The sequence below is a fragment of the Dendrobium catenatum genome, unplaced genomic scaffold (genome assembly GCF_001605985.2).
Source record: "Dendrobium catenatum unplaced genomic scaffold, ASM160598v2 fragScaff_scaffold_1643, whole genome shotgun sequence".
NCBI lineage: Eukaryota > Viridiplantae > Streptophyta > Magnoliopsida > Asparagales > Orchidaceae > Dendrobium > Dendrobium catenatum.
In genome coordinates, this window is record NW_021320105.1 from 259,102 (window position 1) to 272,430 (window position 13,329).

At 36.0% G+C, this 13,329-nt stretch overlaps 1 pseudogene; it reads left to right on the plus strand.

Annotated features, from left to right (window-relative positions):
* LOC110099442 overlaps window positions 1-12,220 on the plus strand; it is a 71,585-nt pseudogene extending 59,365 nt beyond the window's left edge.
* Window positions 12,221-13,329: the final 1,109 nt, after the last annotated feature.

Sequence of the window (13,329 nt, forward strand, 5' to 3'; positions counted from 1 at the left end):
TTTTTTTATTGGGTAACATATTGAGTAGAGAGAGTGTTGCAAATGTGACTAATTGGATATAAATAGTATTTTTCTAAAGAAAATTATTTGAAATATCAAAAAAGTTTACATAGAAGTTCCCAAAGTAGATTTGGTTGAAGGATAGAGAATATGAAATTGAAGTTGGGCCCAAAAGTATCCCTTTGCATCTTATTGACATAATCATGATCTTACGGGATGGTTCTTTTGGGAAATGTAGGAATGATGATTAGTTCATTAATGTTTGTCATTTTATTATATATAAATATCAGAAAAAAAAATTACTACGAGATATTACACAATGTTATGAATAATTTTTAAATTAGTAGTCCACATAAATGTTCTTTGCATTCTGTCATTCTTAATTTAGCAATTATTCTACTTACATGGCTTCTAATTATCATGATATTTCATTGTTTCTATTTTCTCCCAGAATTGTTATTGGGAGAAATTCTTAATTGAGATAAAACTTTCTTCATCCTTTGATTTTTCTAAAAAACTAGGGCAATCCAATTTTCTGAGGCTCAATGCTATAATATTGATCCAACAAACAAAAAAGTACTATGTAGATCTACCATTGGCAAACTGGGATGTCGACGGTAAATTTAAACTAGATTATGACTATTTGGTGGTTTCTCTTGGAGCTAGGCCAAATACATTCAATACTCCTGGTGTCTCTGAGCACTGTCACTTTCTGAAGGTATATTTCTTGTCTAACTATAGGAAATAGATTTAGTATTTCCTCAATGTTGAGGCTAATTTAAAAAGAACTGATGAGGTGGGATTCTACAATGAAAAGTACAACTAATACATCATAATTTGGTTAATGATATCATATGTCTGCAGTATCCCAAACAAAGCTTTTATTTTTAGTTGAATGTTAATTACACCGGCTTTTAAAATTCAACAAAAAAAGGAATATCAATCTTTAATAAGAAGTATAAATATTTGGCAAGAAATTGAAGATGCTCAGAGAATCTGTAGATGTGTGATGAATTGCTTTGAGAGAGCAAGCCTGCCAAACCTTAGTGAAGAAGACAGGAAGAAGAGTCTTCATTTTGTAGTAATTAGTGGTGGTCCAACTGGTGTTGAATTTTTTGCAAAGCTTCATGACTTTGTACAAGAAGATTTGTCTAAGTTGTACCATAATGCTCTAGAATTGGTAAAGATATCATGGATTGAAGCAGGAGAACATATCTTGACTATGTAAGGGGAAGCTCTTTTTTTAATCTATAATCTACTCCCATTAATTTTCTATTTTTTTGTATAACTCTAAATCATTATATAAGAGGAGAAGCCAACTAAATTTTTTCTTAGTTGCTATGTCTTGTGCATTATTTTTCTATAGTTTTGGTGGGTTTCTAGATTATGATTCTAATTGTGTTTCCTTGAGTAGGTTTGTCAAGAAGATCACTCAATTTACTGAAGAAAAGTTCCAGTGGGAAGGCATCGATGTAAAAACAAACATCATAGTTGTAAAAGTGCATGGTGATTCTTTAACAATGACAAACACATCTACGGGAGAAGTTAATATACCATATGGAATGGCTATTTGGTGTACTGACTTTGGTACATGTCTCATAATTTTGGGTTTTATGAAGCAAATTGATCAGGTAATTTCTGTTGAGGGCATCCTCTGAACTCATCTTGAGATAGTTTTTGGAGATTATTATATGGGCATTCCTTAGAAAAAATATTTTATCGCTTGTTACTTTTTGTTTGCAGGGTAACATGCATGTCTTGGAAACTGTCGAATGGCTTAGAGTCCTTGGGTGTGAGAATATATACGCTCTTGGAGATTTTTCCATAATATCTCAACAAAAAGTTATGGTATGTTTCATGTCTTCAACTAAAACATCATTATCGTAATTTGTAGTCAATTTTTAGAGTGAAAATTAGGTCAAGGCTAATGATAGCCTTTTTTTTCACTTATTTGTATCAGGCATAAATTTTATTAGGAAACTAAACAGCTATATATATATATAAAATATTTCCGTCTCTCATTCCTAGTGTGCTGAGGTGTTTTAGCTCCCCAAAAGCTTTTGGTATGCCATGACATGCAAATCTTGAAGTTTTTAGGGGGCGTGAGGATAGATTTCCTTTCTAGAGAGTCTATCTGGAAGATTAATTATGCTAGAGTTTTTTACTGATTTTTATCTCGAGTTAATTCCGAATAAAATCTTACTACATATATCGCAGTTGCACACACTTTTGATCATTATTTGATACTGTTCTAATACTTGTGTTATGCCAATATCATTTCAGGATGACATTTTATGAATGTTTTTGGGTTGTGGACAAAGTTATTATGGTACTTTAACCGTGAAAGAAATCAAAGATGTCTTAGAGGATATTGAAAGGTATCCTCAGGTAGCACTCTATCTAAAGACCAAGAAAATGCAGTATTTTTTAGATTTGCTTAAAGAGTCTGAAGGTGAGGTTGTGAAAGAATCCGTAGAACTTGACATTGAAAGATTTATGAAGGGTCTTTCCCAGGTGGACTCACAAGTCAAAATGCTCCCTGCATTAGCACAGGTTCAATATATTAAATAAAGTAATTGAGTTCAATATTTTTATATGCCTGGGAGTTGAAATTGTGAAAGTGTGTATAGTGTATCCAATTTCTTTGGATGAATCTCCCTTTTTAATTTTATGCTATGGTATTCCAGGTTGCAGCACAAGAAGGAGAGAATCTTGCTAAGTGCTTCAACAAAATGAAGTTTTATGAAGAAAACCCTGAAGGACCCCTTTGTATTAGAGGAGATGGTCGCCATCATTTTAAACCCATCAGGTACCTGTTTTATTTCCTTTGTCTCAAACATAAAAATAATATTTTTAGTTATACTTGACTTCTAATCTTGGATAAGACAAAGTTAACTAAAATCCTCATATTTTTTTAGCGCGCTTTTCTTTTTTTTTGTTTTTTAAGTCCTTTTCTTAGAGACAAGATACAAAACGAGCATATACAAGAAAAGGTTGGAGTAGCTCTAGTGATGATAAGATTAGAGAGGCTCACTTTAGATGGTTTGGTCATATAAAATGGAGGCCTTCCGATGACCGGTTAGGAGAGTAGATATATTAGATTTGGCTTATGTTAAGAAAGATTGTGTTAGACCTAAATTTGGTTAGAAAATATTAAAATGACATTTCTTTATTAGATTTAAATGAGAATTTGACATCCAACAGGACTCAATGAAGAAAAATGATTCATGTAGCTAACCCCACGTAGTGGGTTAAAGGCTTGTTATTAATGTTGGTGGTGGTGGTGAAGTACTCGTGCCTTTTTATGGGATATATCCTCGTTCTGCCTTCATTTCAAATTTATCATATTCCTTAGCATCCATAAAAGCCATTTGAAAGAATGAGTAGTTTTTGTTTTCGATTTAAATTGTGCTGAGTTATTGTTCTTTTAACTTAACTAGACTCATCTCTTATTTATGAAAACTTTTCACTCCAATATGGTAGCTAGCCAATCCTTGATACACCATTTCCCAAAGCTTCTAATTTATTCAGTTTTACATCCGGTAATTATTTTTGAAGTTTTGAACTCCATAATTATTTGAAATTTAATCAATTTTTACATTTAAATTGATTTAATTCAATTTAAGGGTGAATCTTTTGAAATTAATTCTATTCAACTTAAAACTTTACTTGATAATGTATAAATCTACATCTATATTTGTTTCTCTTGATTAGTTTGTGTTGATATAACAATTCTTCCATTGGCTAAAGATCATAGTTAAATTTGATTTTCTGTATGATTTTTCTCTAAGTTAATACTCTAAGCTCTTAAAACATCAAGGGACTCAACATCACTAAGTCGTCAAAATTTAATAAATGCAAGTGACCTCTTCAAAACAAATGTTGTGCCATAAAGTAGCTCTACTAATTTAAAATGTGTGCTTTTGATAGGAAATAATTTAGTTCACAAGTAACCCTAAGGGAATACTTGAGTTCGCAAGCAAACTTCTCACTAATTGGAAGAAAACAAGAGAATAGAGTAAAATCTGGGCGAAATCAGCCCCAAAATGATAGTTTGCAATAATCGTAACAAAGCAAAACACACACGGAGCAAGTTATAAGTGATCCCCAATTCGAGAGGAGGATTATCTCTCCCAAATCTCAAGATGAGAGAGTGTAGAGCCCAAGTACCAAGAAGCTCTAATTCACAATCAATCAAAACATGAAAACTCCATAATTCTCTCATACACTTTAATACAAAATATTTCCTAATTAATTTTCCCGTCCAAAGCTTAAGCCGCCCCACCCCTTTCCCTTTTTAAAACTATTTGATTGATAGGACCCACCTAATAGGTGGAAAAGGGATGAAGGAGGTGGACTACTACAGCCTCCTTTAGAATTGCTAAACCGGCTGTGCCAGTTTAGCCAGCACAGGCGTAACATTACCGCCCTCCCAAAGAACCACCTTGTAATAAAGGTGAAAATCTGGAAACTGCTGTTTAATTTGACTACCACATGGCTTCATAGTCCGGAAGGTTATTCCACTGGATCAACACTTACTTAGTTCCATCATCTTTCTGGCACACTCCCATCAGCGGTTCCAAAGTCACCTTCAAATCCTCAGTAAGCGTCGCAGGTAGCTCGGGGTTGGCTGTGTTGTCACCACTAGAATTTCTCAACTTAGAGACATGAAAAACTGGGTGAATCATCTCTGATTGTGGTAATTTCAGTCGATATGACACTGTCCCATTCTTCTCCAATACTTCATAAGTCCCATAGTACCTTGGATACAGCTTTTCATTCATCGTTTGGGTGATTGTCCTCTCCCTATATGGTCGGAGTTTCAAGAACACCTTTTCCCCCTCTTCAAACTAGATATCCTTCCTAAGCCCATCTGCTTGTTTCTTCATAATTTGTCGAGCTCTTAATAAATACCTCTTCGACTCCTCTTGCACTCAATCCCTCTCTTCCAAGTATTCCTCAACTGAAGAAATGGGAGTACTGCTACTCCTAAAGTCCACCAAGTATGGGGGATCCCGCTCGCACAACACCTTGAATGGGGTTATTTGTGAAGTAGAATGAAAAGATGTGTTATACTAGTACTTCGCCAAAGATAGCCACTTAGCCTATATCTTGGGTATCTCTGACACAAAGTATCTCAGGTACGTATCCAAGTTCCTGTTGACTACTTCCGTCAGGCCATCCATTTATGTTTGGTAAAATGTACTCCTCTTCATAACATTCCCCTGTAGTCTAACCAAATCTCTCCAAAAATTATTGAGGAATACCTTATCGCTGTCAAATATGAATGCCTCAGGTACTCTATGTAACCTGACCACCTCCATGATGAAAGATGTAACCACTATCATTACTGTGTAGGGGTGTCGGAGGGGAATTAAATGTGCAAACCTAATCAACCTGTCCACCACTACCAAGATCACCATGAACCCCTCTGATTAGGGCAACCCATATATAAATCCTATAGATATCTCCTCCCACACTCTGCCCGGTAGAGGTAACGGCTGTAGTAGTCCTCCTGGTGACATAGCTATGTACTTATTTCCTTGATAGATCTCATATTTGGCAACCATCTCCTATACATCTTTATGCATCCCCTTCCAATCTGACCTAATCTTTTCCAAACCTTCATCTCTAAAACATTCCACTCTGAAGGCCTCCCAGTCTAGCATCAATAGAATAGATAGTGCCACTATCTGCAGCTCCCCCATGCATCTTGATAAGGCATCAGTCGCCTCCACTCCAGGCCTATAATAGATCTAAAAGTCTTACTCGAGCAACTTCGACATCCACCTTTGATGCTCCTCTATCACCATCCATTATTCTAGCAAGAATTTCAAGCTCCGCCGATTTGTCCTGATAATAAAATATCTCCCAAGGAAGTAGGGCCGCTACTTCTGGATGGCCAATATGATGGCCATTAATTCTCTCTAATAAACAAATTTCAATCGGGCTCTAGCAGTCAATACATGGCTGAAATAGGCAATGGGCCTACGACTCTGCAATAGCACTGCACCCAACCTGTACCCGGATGCATCTGTCTCCACAATGAAGGTCTGAGTGAAATCTGATAATACTAGGACTGACACTATAGTCATCACCTTCTTCAAGCTCTCAAATGCAGATGTGGCTGCCTCCCCCCAATAGGAACCCGTCCTTCTTCAACAACTCAATGAGTGGCCATGCTATGGAGCTGTACCCCTTAATGAACCTCCTTGTAGTAACTTGTTTGTCCTAGAAATCCTCTCAATTCCTTCAGTTTATTCAGCACCGGACACTTTAGCATGGCCCCAATTTTGGACTGATCTGCTTCCACCCCATCTTTTGATACCACATGGTCTAAGTACTCCAAACTGCCTTGTGCAATGTAGCATTTCTTTAAATTAGCCCTCAGCTGGTGCTCCTATAATACCTCTAATACTCTTTTCAAATTCTCCCAGTGCTCCTCTTCTATCCTACTGTAGACCAAGATGTTGTCAAAGAATATCAAAATAAATCATCTAAGATAAGGTTTAAAAACCTTATTCATAACGTAGAAAGTAGCAGGGGCATTGGTGAGGCCAAACAGCTTCACTAGAAACTCATAATGTCCTTTGTGAGTTCTAAAGGCCATCTTATGTACATCCACCTTATTCATTCGGATCTGATGGTAACCTGATTTCAAGTCTATCTTTCTGAAGATCATGGTCCCACTCAATTCATTTAACAGCTCATCAATGACTTGTATAGGAAAATTATCAGATATAGTTTCCTTGTTGAGTGCTCTATAGTCCAAACAAAAATGCTAGTTGTCATCCTTCTTTTTCACCAACAGAATGGGGCTAGAGAAAGGACTGATGCTAGGTCTGATGATCTCTACCTCTAACATCTCTATAACCAACCTTTCTATTTCATCCATATGGAATTGAGGGTAGCGGTAAGCTCGTGCACTACTGAGAACCACTCCCTCCTCCAACATGATGGCATGCTCCTGATCCCTCTACGGTGGAAATCCTTGAGGTGGCTGAACACCTATTGGAACTACTAAATCAACGGTTGAATGGAGAGTTGTATGTCTCCTCCCTCCTCCAATATCACTCCCTCCAAACTGTTCAGCTCCACCAAATACCCTCCGCTTGCCAACTGAATGTCCTGCACCATAGTTTTAAGAGAAACCAGGGATTTAGATAGCCCCACATCTCCCTTAATCACTACCTTCCTTACATCCACCATCATCTCCATTGTTAATGCTCCCCAATTCGCTTTGGTGTCTCCCAAAGTTTGCAACCACTTCATCCACAGGATGTCGTCTGTGTTCCCAAGCTCTAATGGAAGAAAGTCTTCCCTCACTTGTATCCCCTTAATCATCAATCACACTCCTCTACAAATCCCATGGACTTTCTCCTCCTTCCACGAGCCCATCATCACTCCATTACAACCAGTGTCCACCATTCTCACTCCCAGTTGTGAGTAGCCCCACTATCAATCAGTACCATAACCTCCCTGTCCACTATCTCTCCCTTTACTTTCATGGTTTAATTCGTGGTGAATCCCACCTTTGAGTTCAGGGAAACCTCAGCCAGATCCAAATGTTGCTTCTCCTCCATCTCCTCCTCTGTGTCCTCCTAACCTCCCCTTCTAAGTTTCCTCATCTTCATAGACTGTGAGAGCCTAAAGAGTTTGGTCCTTGCACCTATGCCTTGGCATGTACTTTTAATCGCACCTGAAACACAACCCTTTAGCTCTCTTCTCCAGCATGTCTTTCTCGATCAGTCTTTTGAAATTTCCACCGCTTCCACCTCCTATCTTCTCCTTGGTCACCTCTCAACTCCCTCCAGTTGTTAGACCTTTAGGTTCTAGATGAGTTTTCATCATCCTATATGTGCCCCCTGAGCTACTACTCCTGGCTCCCCTCTCAAAATTCCTCTGATTTTCCACCAATTGGGCCAAAATCATGGCCTCCCCCAAGTCACGAGGCATCAAAACCTTCACAGTTTCTCGAATATCTTCCTTCAACCCTTTAATGAAATTTTCCTCCAATACAATATCTTAGAGTAGCTCCACCCTGCTAGCTAAGTGATCAAACTGCTCCCGGTAATCTGCTATTGATCCCTCATATGTCAAAGCAAAGAACTGGTCATTGAAGTCTCCTCTCCGATAAGTTTGGAAACATTGTATTATGTAGTCTTTCAATTCCCTCCATATCTTGAATGGCCTCCTATGGTCTATCCACTGAAACCATGATAGAGCTTTCCCTTCCAAGCACAATCCGACTACTGTCAACTTCTCCTTTTCTGTCAACCCATTGACGGCGAAGCACCGCTCTACCTTGTAAATCCACCCATACACATCTTCTCCTTCAAATATGGGAAACTTCAACTTCCTCACCTTCCGGTCTCCACCATTTTGCCTTATTCTTCCATAATTTCCCCTTTCCCAAGAACTAGGTTCCACCCCATGTTTCCCAATCTTCCCTTTCTCTACCATAGGCCAAACCCTCTTCAAAATACCCCTTCTTTCTTCAAAATCAGCACCCTAGCGTCCATAGTATCACTGATGGTGTTCCCCATATCCACCTCCTCTTTCTTTCCTTTAGATAGGCTCCATATGGGGTCTTCTTCCCACTCCATCCAAGATTTTCACCTCATCTTCCTCCCTACGAATTTTAGAATTTGTACTTTTTCCTTCCATTCTTTTCTCCATAGAAGCTATTGTCTGGTTTTGAATTTCTAACATCTTTTTCATAATGTCCCATAGATCCGTAAGTTGCCCTTCCATGGATGAAATCCTTTCCACCACCTCATTTTGATTTGATTCATCTCTCCTTCAAGCATTTCCTCCAAACCATCCACTTTTTTTTGCCGCCATCATAATATGAAGTTTGTAGAAACAAAAAATATGGATTTGGAACTCCAAAAAAAGGAATCTCAATTTTTTCCGGGCCAAAATTCACCACTAAATTTAGCATAAAAATTCCCTCCACCGGCCCCATAACTTGTTATGATACCAATTTGATAGGAAATACTTGAGTTTGCAAGTAATCCAAAGGGAATACTTGAGCTCGCAAGAAAACCTCTCACTAATTGGAAGAAAACAATAAGAATAGAGCAAAATATGGGTAAAATCAGCCCCAAAATGATAGATTAATAAACAAAACAAATCAAAACACACATGAAGCAAGATACAAGTGATCCCCAATTTGAGAGGAGGTTCATCTCCCCCAAATCTATAGACGAGAGGGTCTAGAACCCAAGCACCAAGAAACTCTAATTCCCAATCAATCAAAACATAAAAACTCCCTAATTCCTTCATGCACTTTAAATCAAAATGTTTCATAATTAATTTTCCCTCCCAAAACTTGAGCCGCACACCCCTTTCCCTTTTGAAAACTATTTGTTGGATGGAGCACACGTAATAGTTGGAAAAGAGTGGAAGGAGGCGGGCTACTTTCGCCTCCTGTAGAATTGCTGAAACGGCTAGGCCGGTTTAGCTAGTGCAGGTGTAACAGCTTTCCACCAAATTTTTGTACCTCAGATGTAGTCTTCTAACTTAAATACTATAATGATATGTCAATACATCAGAATAGATTGCGCAATGCTAACCTAATCTATTAAATCTCATGAAGTCTTCCCATCGGCATGGGCTTGAACTTTTTTTTTTTTTTGGAATTTTCAATATAGCTAGGAAGCCAAATCTTCCCTGCTCCCCAAAAATGGAATGCTACAATGCATGTGAGAAAATAATGTAGTGTTTGAAGCTTCATCCTGCAACACATACAATCTTCTTACTTCTTTAGCTTTCATAACAACCAAAAAGCTTTGCACACCTTTGCGTATCTCATCATAATGTGAGAACTTGTACCCTACCTTAACCAAATCTCAAAAACATAAAAAATCACTCTTAGGTTAGATATTTGTCTCAACCGAGCCAAACACTTTGATGCTACAATTATGTATCATGATACAAATAATGTCAATGGCTATATTCTTAGATACACCATTTTTTCTCATATTCACACATATATAGCATGACTAGATAATTATGTTGTCATACGTTTATCAAAAGAACATGATGGGTTAATTATCCACTGATCATTTCCCCTGTAACAAAGTCACAAAAAGAAATTAAACAAATTTCATAGAAGTCATGTATGCATTTATTATCCTGATTTCCTTGTTGTCACCTTTATAGTGTTCCCTTGTATATTTTTATAAAGCTATACAATCTCTCTTTATGTATTATAACTTCTTATAATAGGAAAAAGTCATATTCTTGTCGATTGACTTGACTCTAGAGATAGAACATTTCTCTATTAACCTCCCTTTCAATAAATAATTCACCATGTTTTTCTTCTTTAATATTCTCAAACATAAAAATCACTTCTTCTAACAAAAATGAATTTTTCACATCTTCTAAGCTTGTGATACTTATACAATATGGTATCACCCAAAAGCTTATAAGAGTTAGATAAAGAGCACAACAATAATAAAGCATAATTTTCTTCATCAACAATTATATATATTTTACAAATTATAAATAATTGAACTATACAAATTCAAATGTAGCTTTATTGGTGTACCTTTTAATATGTTTAATAAATACAACATTTGATTATGATATAGTATAGTGGTGAGACTTTTTATTCTGAACAATGATTCTAACAAAAGCCATATATACATTTCTTATGGTTATTTCCTCCAAGATCTCCATTAGGACCACATTTACCTATCATAATTGTATTATTTCAAGTAAAATTTCTTCCAACTTTACATTTTCATCATCACAGGCATCGTACGACAACCCAGTTTCTTCTTAGGATCTTTTTGGGCAAGAATTTCATGCTTCTTGATTATTCATGAGTCAAAATTATTCAACCAATCAAATTTCTCAATCTCAAAGATTATGTTCATTGATCTTAGAACTACACTTTGATACTAAATGCTAGAAGGTATGAAGTGGAAGCATTGCTTAGGATAAAAATTGATGTGTATGAAGTAAACACAAATGAGAAAGTGAAAATAAAATAAAAGATGTCAAGATTTTTGTTATTCTGCTTGAACCAAGCTCATACCTCTACGAAAATATAAGAGAATCTTGCCAACTAGCAGAACATATAAGCTACAATCATAGTGCACAAAATACGAGTGCTTGACTATTTTTTCTCACTTAACCAACATTCTCACACAAAAAAGAACAATTAACCCTAAAATAATCTCTCAAACACAAGATTAACATACTATGAAATGTTCTTCTCATATGCATAAATGAAGTCTCTAATACTCCAATGAAACCATAAATCCGGGAGGTTTTTTTTCTATGAAACCAAGAGAGAACTTGTTTTGTTGCTTTGAAACCCAAGAGAAACCCTTTGTCTTATATCTATCGGGTAGCACAAATTGAGAAATCCTTTACAATATATCTTGCACGGAAACACGTTTGCTAATTAGATGATTTTGGATCCATGTTATGCACACAAATCAAGCTCCATTGCAATTCACAAGGAACTTCCATATGTATCTTATTTTATCAATTCAGTGTGATCCCACAACTCTTGATTTTTATCCCCTTTCCCTAATCAGTTGCCTGATATATGCATAAAATCTTTTTTAGCAATTCCCCCCCCCCCTACTCAGAACTTAAACTCTAGTCAAAATAAAAAATTTTGATTTGAGTGCATCTCTCATGAATTTAAATTCTATGCCACCCCTATTTAGTTTTTTTAATCATCTATCAATTGTTAGAAAGCTAGTTCCTTAACATGCCAATTGGTACATGCATCAGCTGCTTCTTTTGTTTAATAGATTATTTATAGTTATAATAAGATATCTATCTATTACATCTTGTTATCTAAGGAGTTTTGAATCACAATTGTCCTTTAGTTTACGTATCGTACATTTTTTACTCCAGGTACAGGCATCTGGGACAATTTCCCCATTATGTTGAGAGCAAACAGCTGCATAACTTCCTTGTGATTGGATATCCATAGAGCATAATAGCCAATGGCTTTGGTACTCTGTGTATGCAAGATATATGTTGTATCATCTTCAATGTAGGACTTTTGGAAAATCATATATTTTTGGTGGTCTTCGATGATTCTTAATCTCAGATAGTTTCACAAAAAAGTGTTGTCTAAAAGTTTGCTTAATCTATATATAATAAACAAGTAAGTTGGCGCCCAAGGATACTGGTGGTGCCTGATTGGATGAGAAGATTCATTTTTGGGATGGACTCCCATTACATCTAAAGCTGAGTAAGAGAAGTTCTACGTTCTCTTATAAACTCTTTTTGAAAACCTTCTTGAGCTCCACAGTTCAATTCAATTAACCATTTTTGTTGCAGCAAAATTTCTTTTTAAAAATCTATTTCATTTCTTTGCAGCAAGATATGAAATTGTTGCCAATTAGAGTATTTAATTGTTATTTACCCAAGTGGTTGTAATAAAATGGTGCTACCAAAACACCGTACCTATTGAAATAATTAAAAAAAATGTATGAATGTTTAACTAGTTATTTTGACTTGGCTTGCTGTATGCCACCTGTTTGTGGTTTTGTCTCTAGACTGAAGATTCCTTTTTCTTCTAGGGGAATAAACCAACATTGGTTTCCATGGCAATAGACTGATGGATTAGTTGACTATCCTGGTTGGTTCATCTGTCCTTTTATGTACTTGTTTTGGGGCCCCGGTGTACCTCGTGGTTGGTTTGTTCTTGCTATTTATTGATCCCTTCATATGTGGGAACTTCTTATTTGTCTGGATTGATTCTATAGCATTTTCCCTCTTTCTTGGAAACTTCCTATTTGATTGATCATAGAGTTCTCTAATTTTTTCTATTTTTTTGTAAGGCAAGTGACTCCTAGAATCATTTATGCAAACTCATCCTCTAAATATTTATATTTGTGAATATATTGCCTAAGCAAGAAGAACAAGTTATATATATATATATATATATGTCAGAAGGATTTGGTTGCAAAATTTGTTTACCAGATGTGAGAATTGTGAGTGATTTTTTTTCTTTGAATTTTATATACATGGCCATTGCATAAAAATTCATACAATTCAAAATATACTAGACCTTTTTAAAGTAGAAGGAAAAAAATCTCCTGGATAGAGAGAGATATAATAAAAAATAATAAAATAAATTTGCAAATAGATACTAACAATCCACCATATTTGCAAACGTTGCCATTCAATCTAAATGAACAAACCATCATCCCTAATTAACTTTGAAAAGCTATAATTGCATCAATAAACCCTAAAATTCCTAATATTTTTCGTGAATCAACATTCAACATTTCTCAATTATTTCTTGTGCTCTAATAATAGGTTAAAATTATCAATCCATACATTATCATA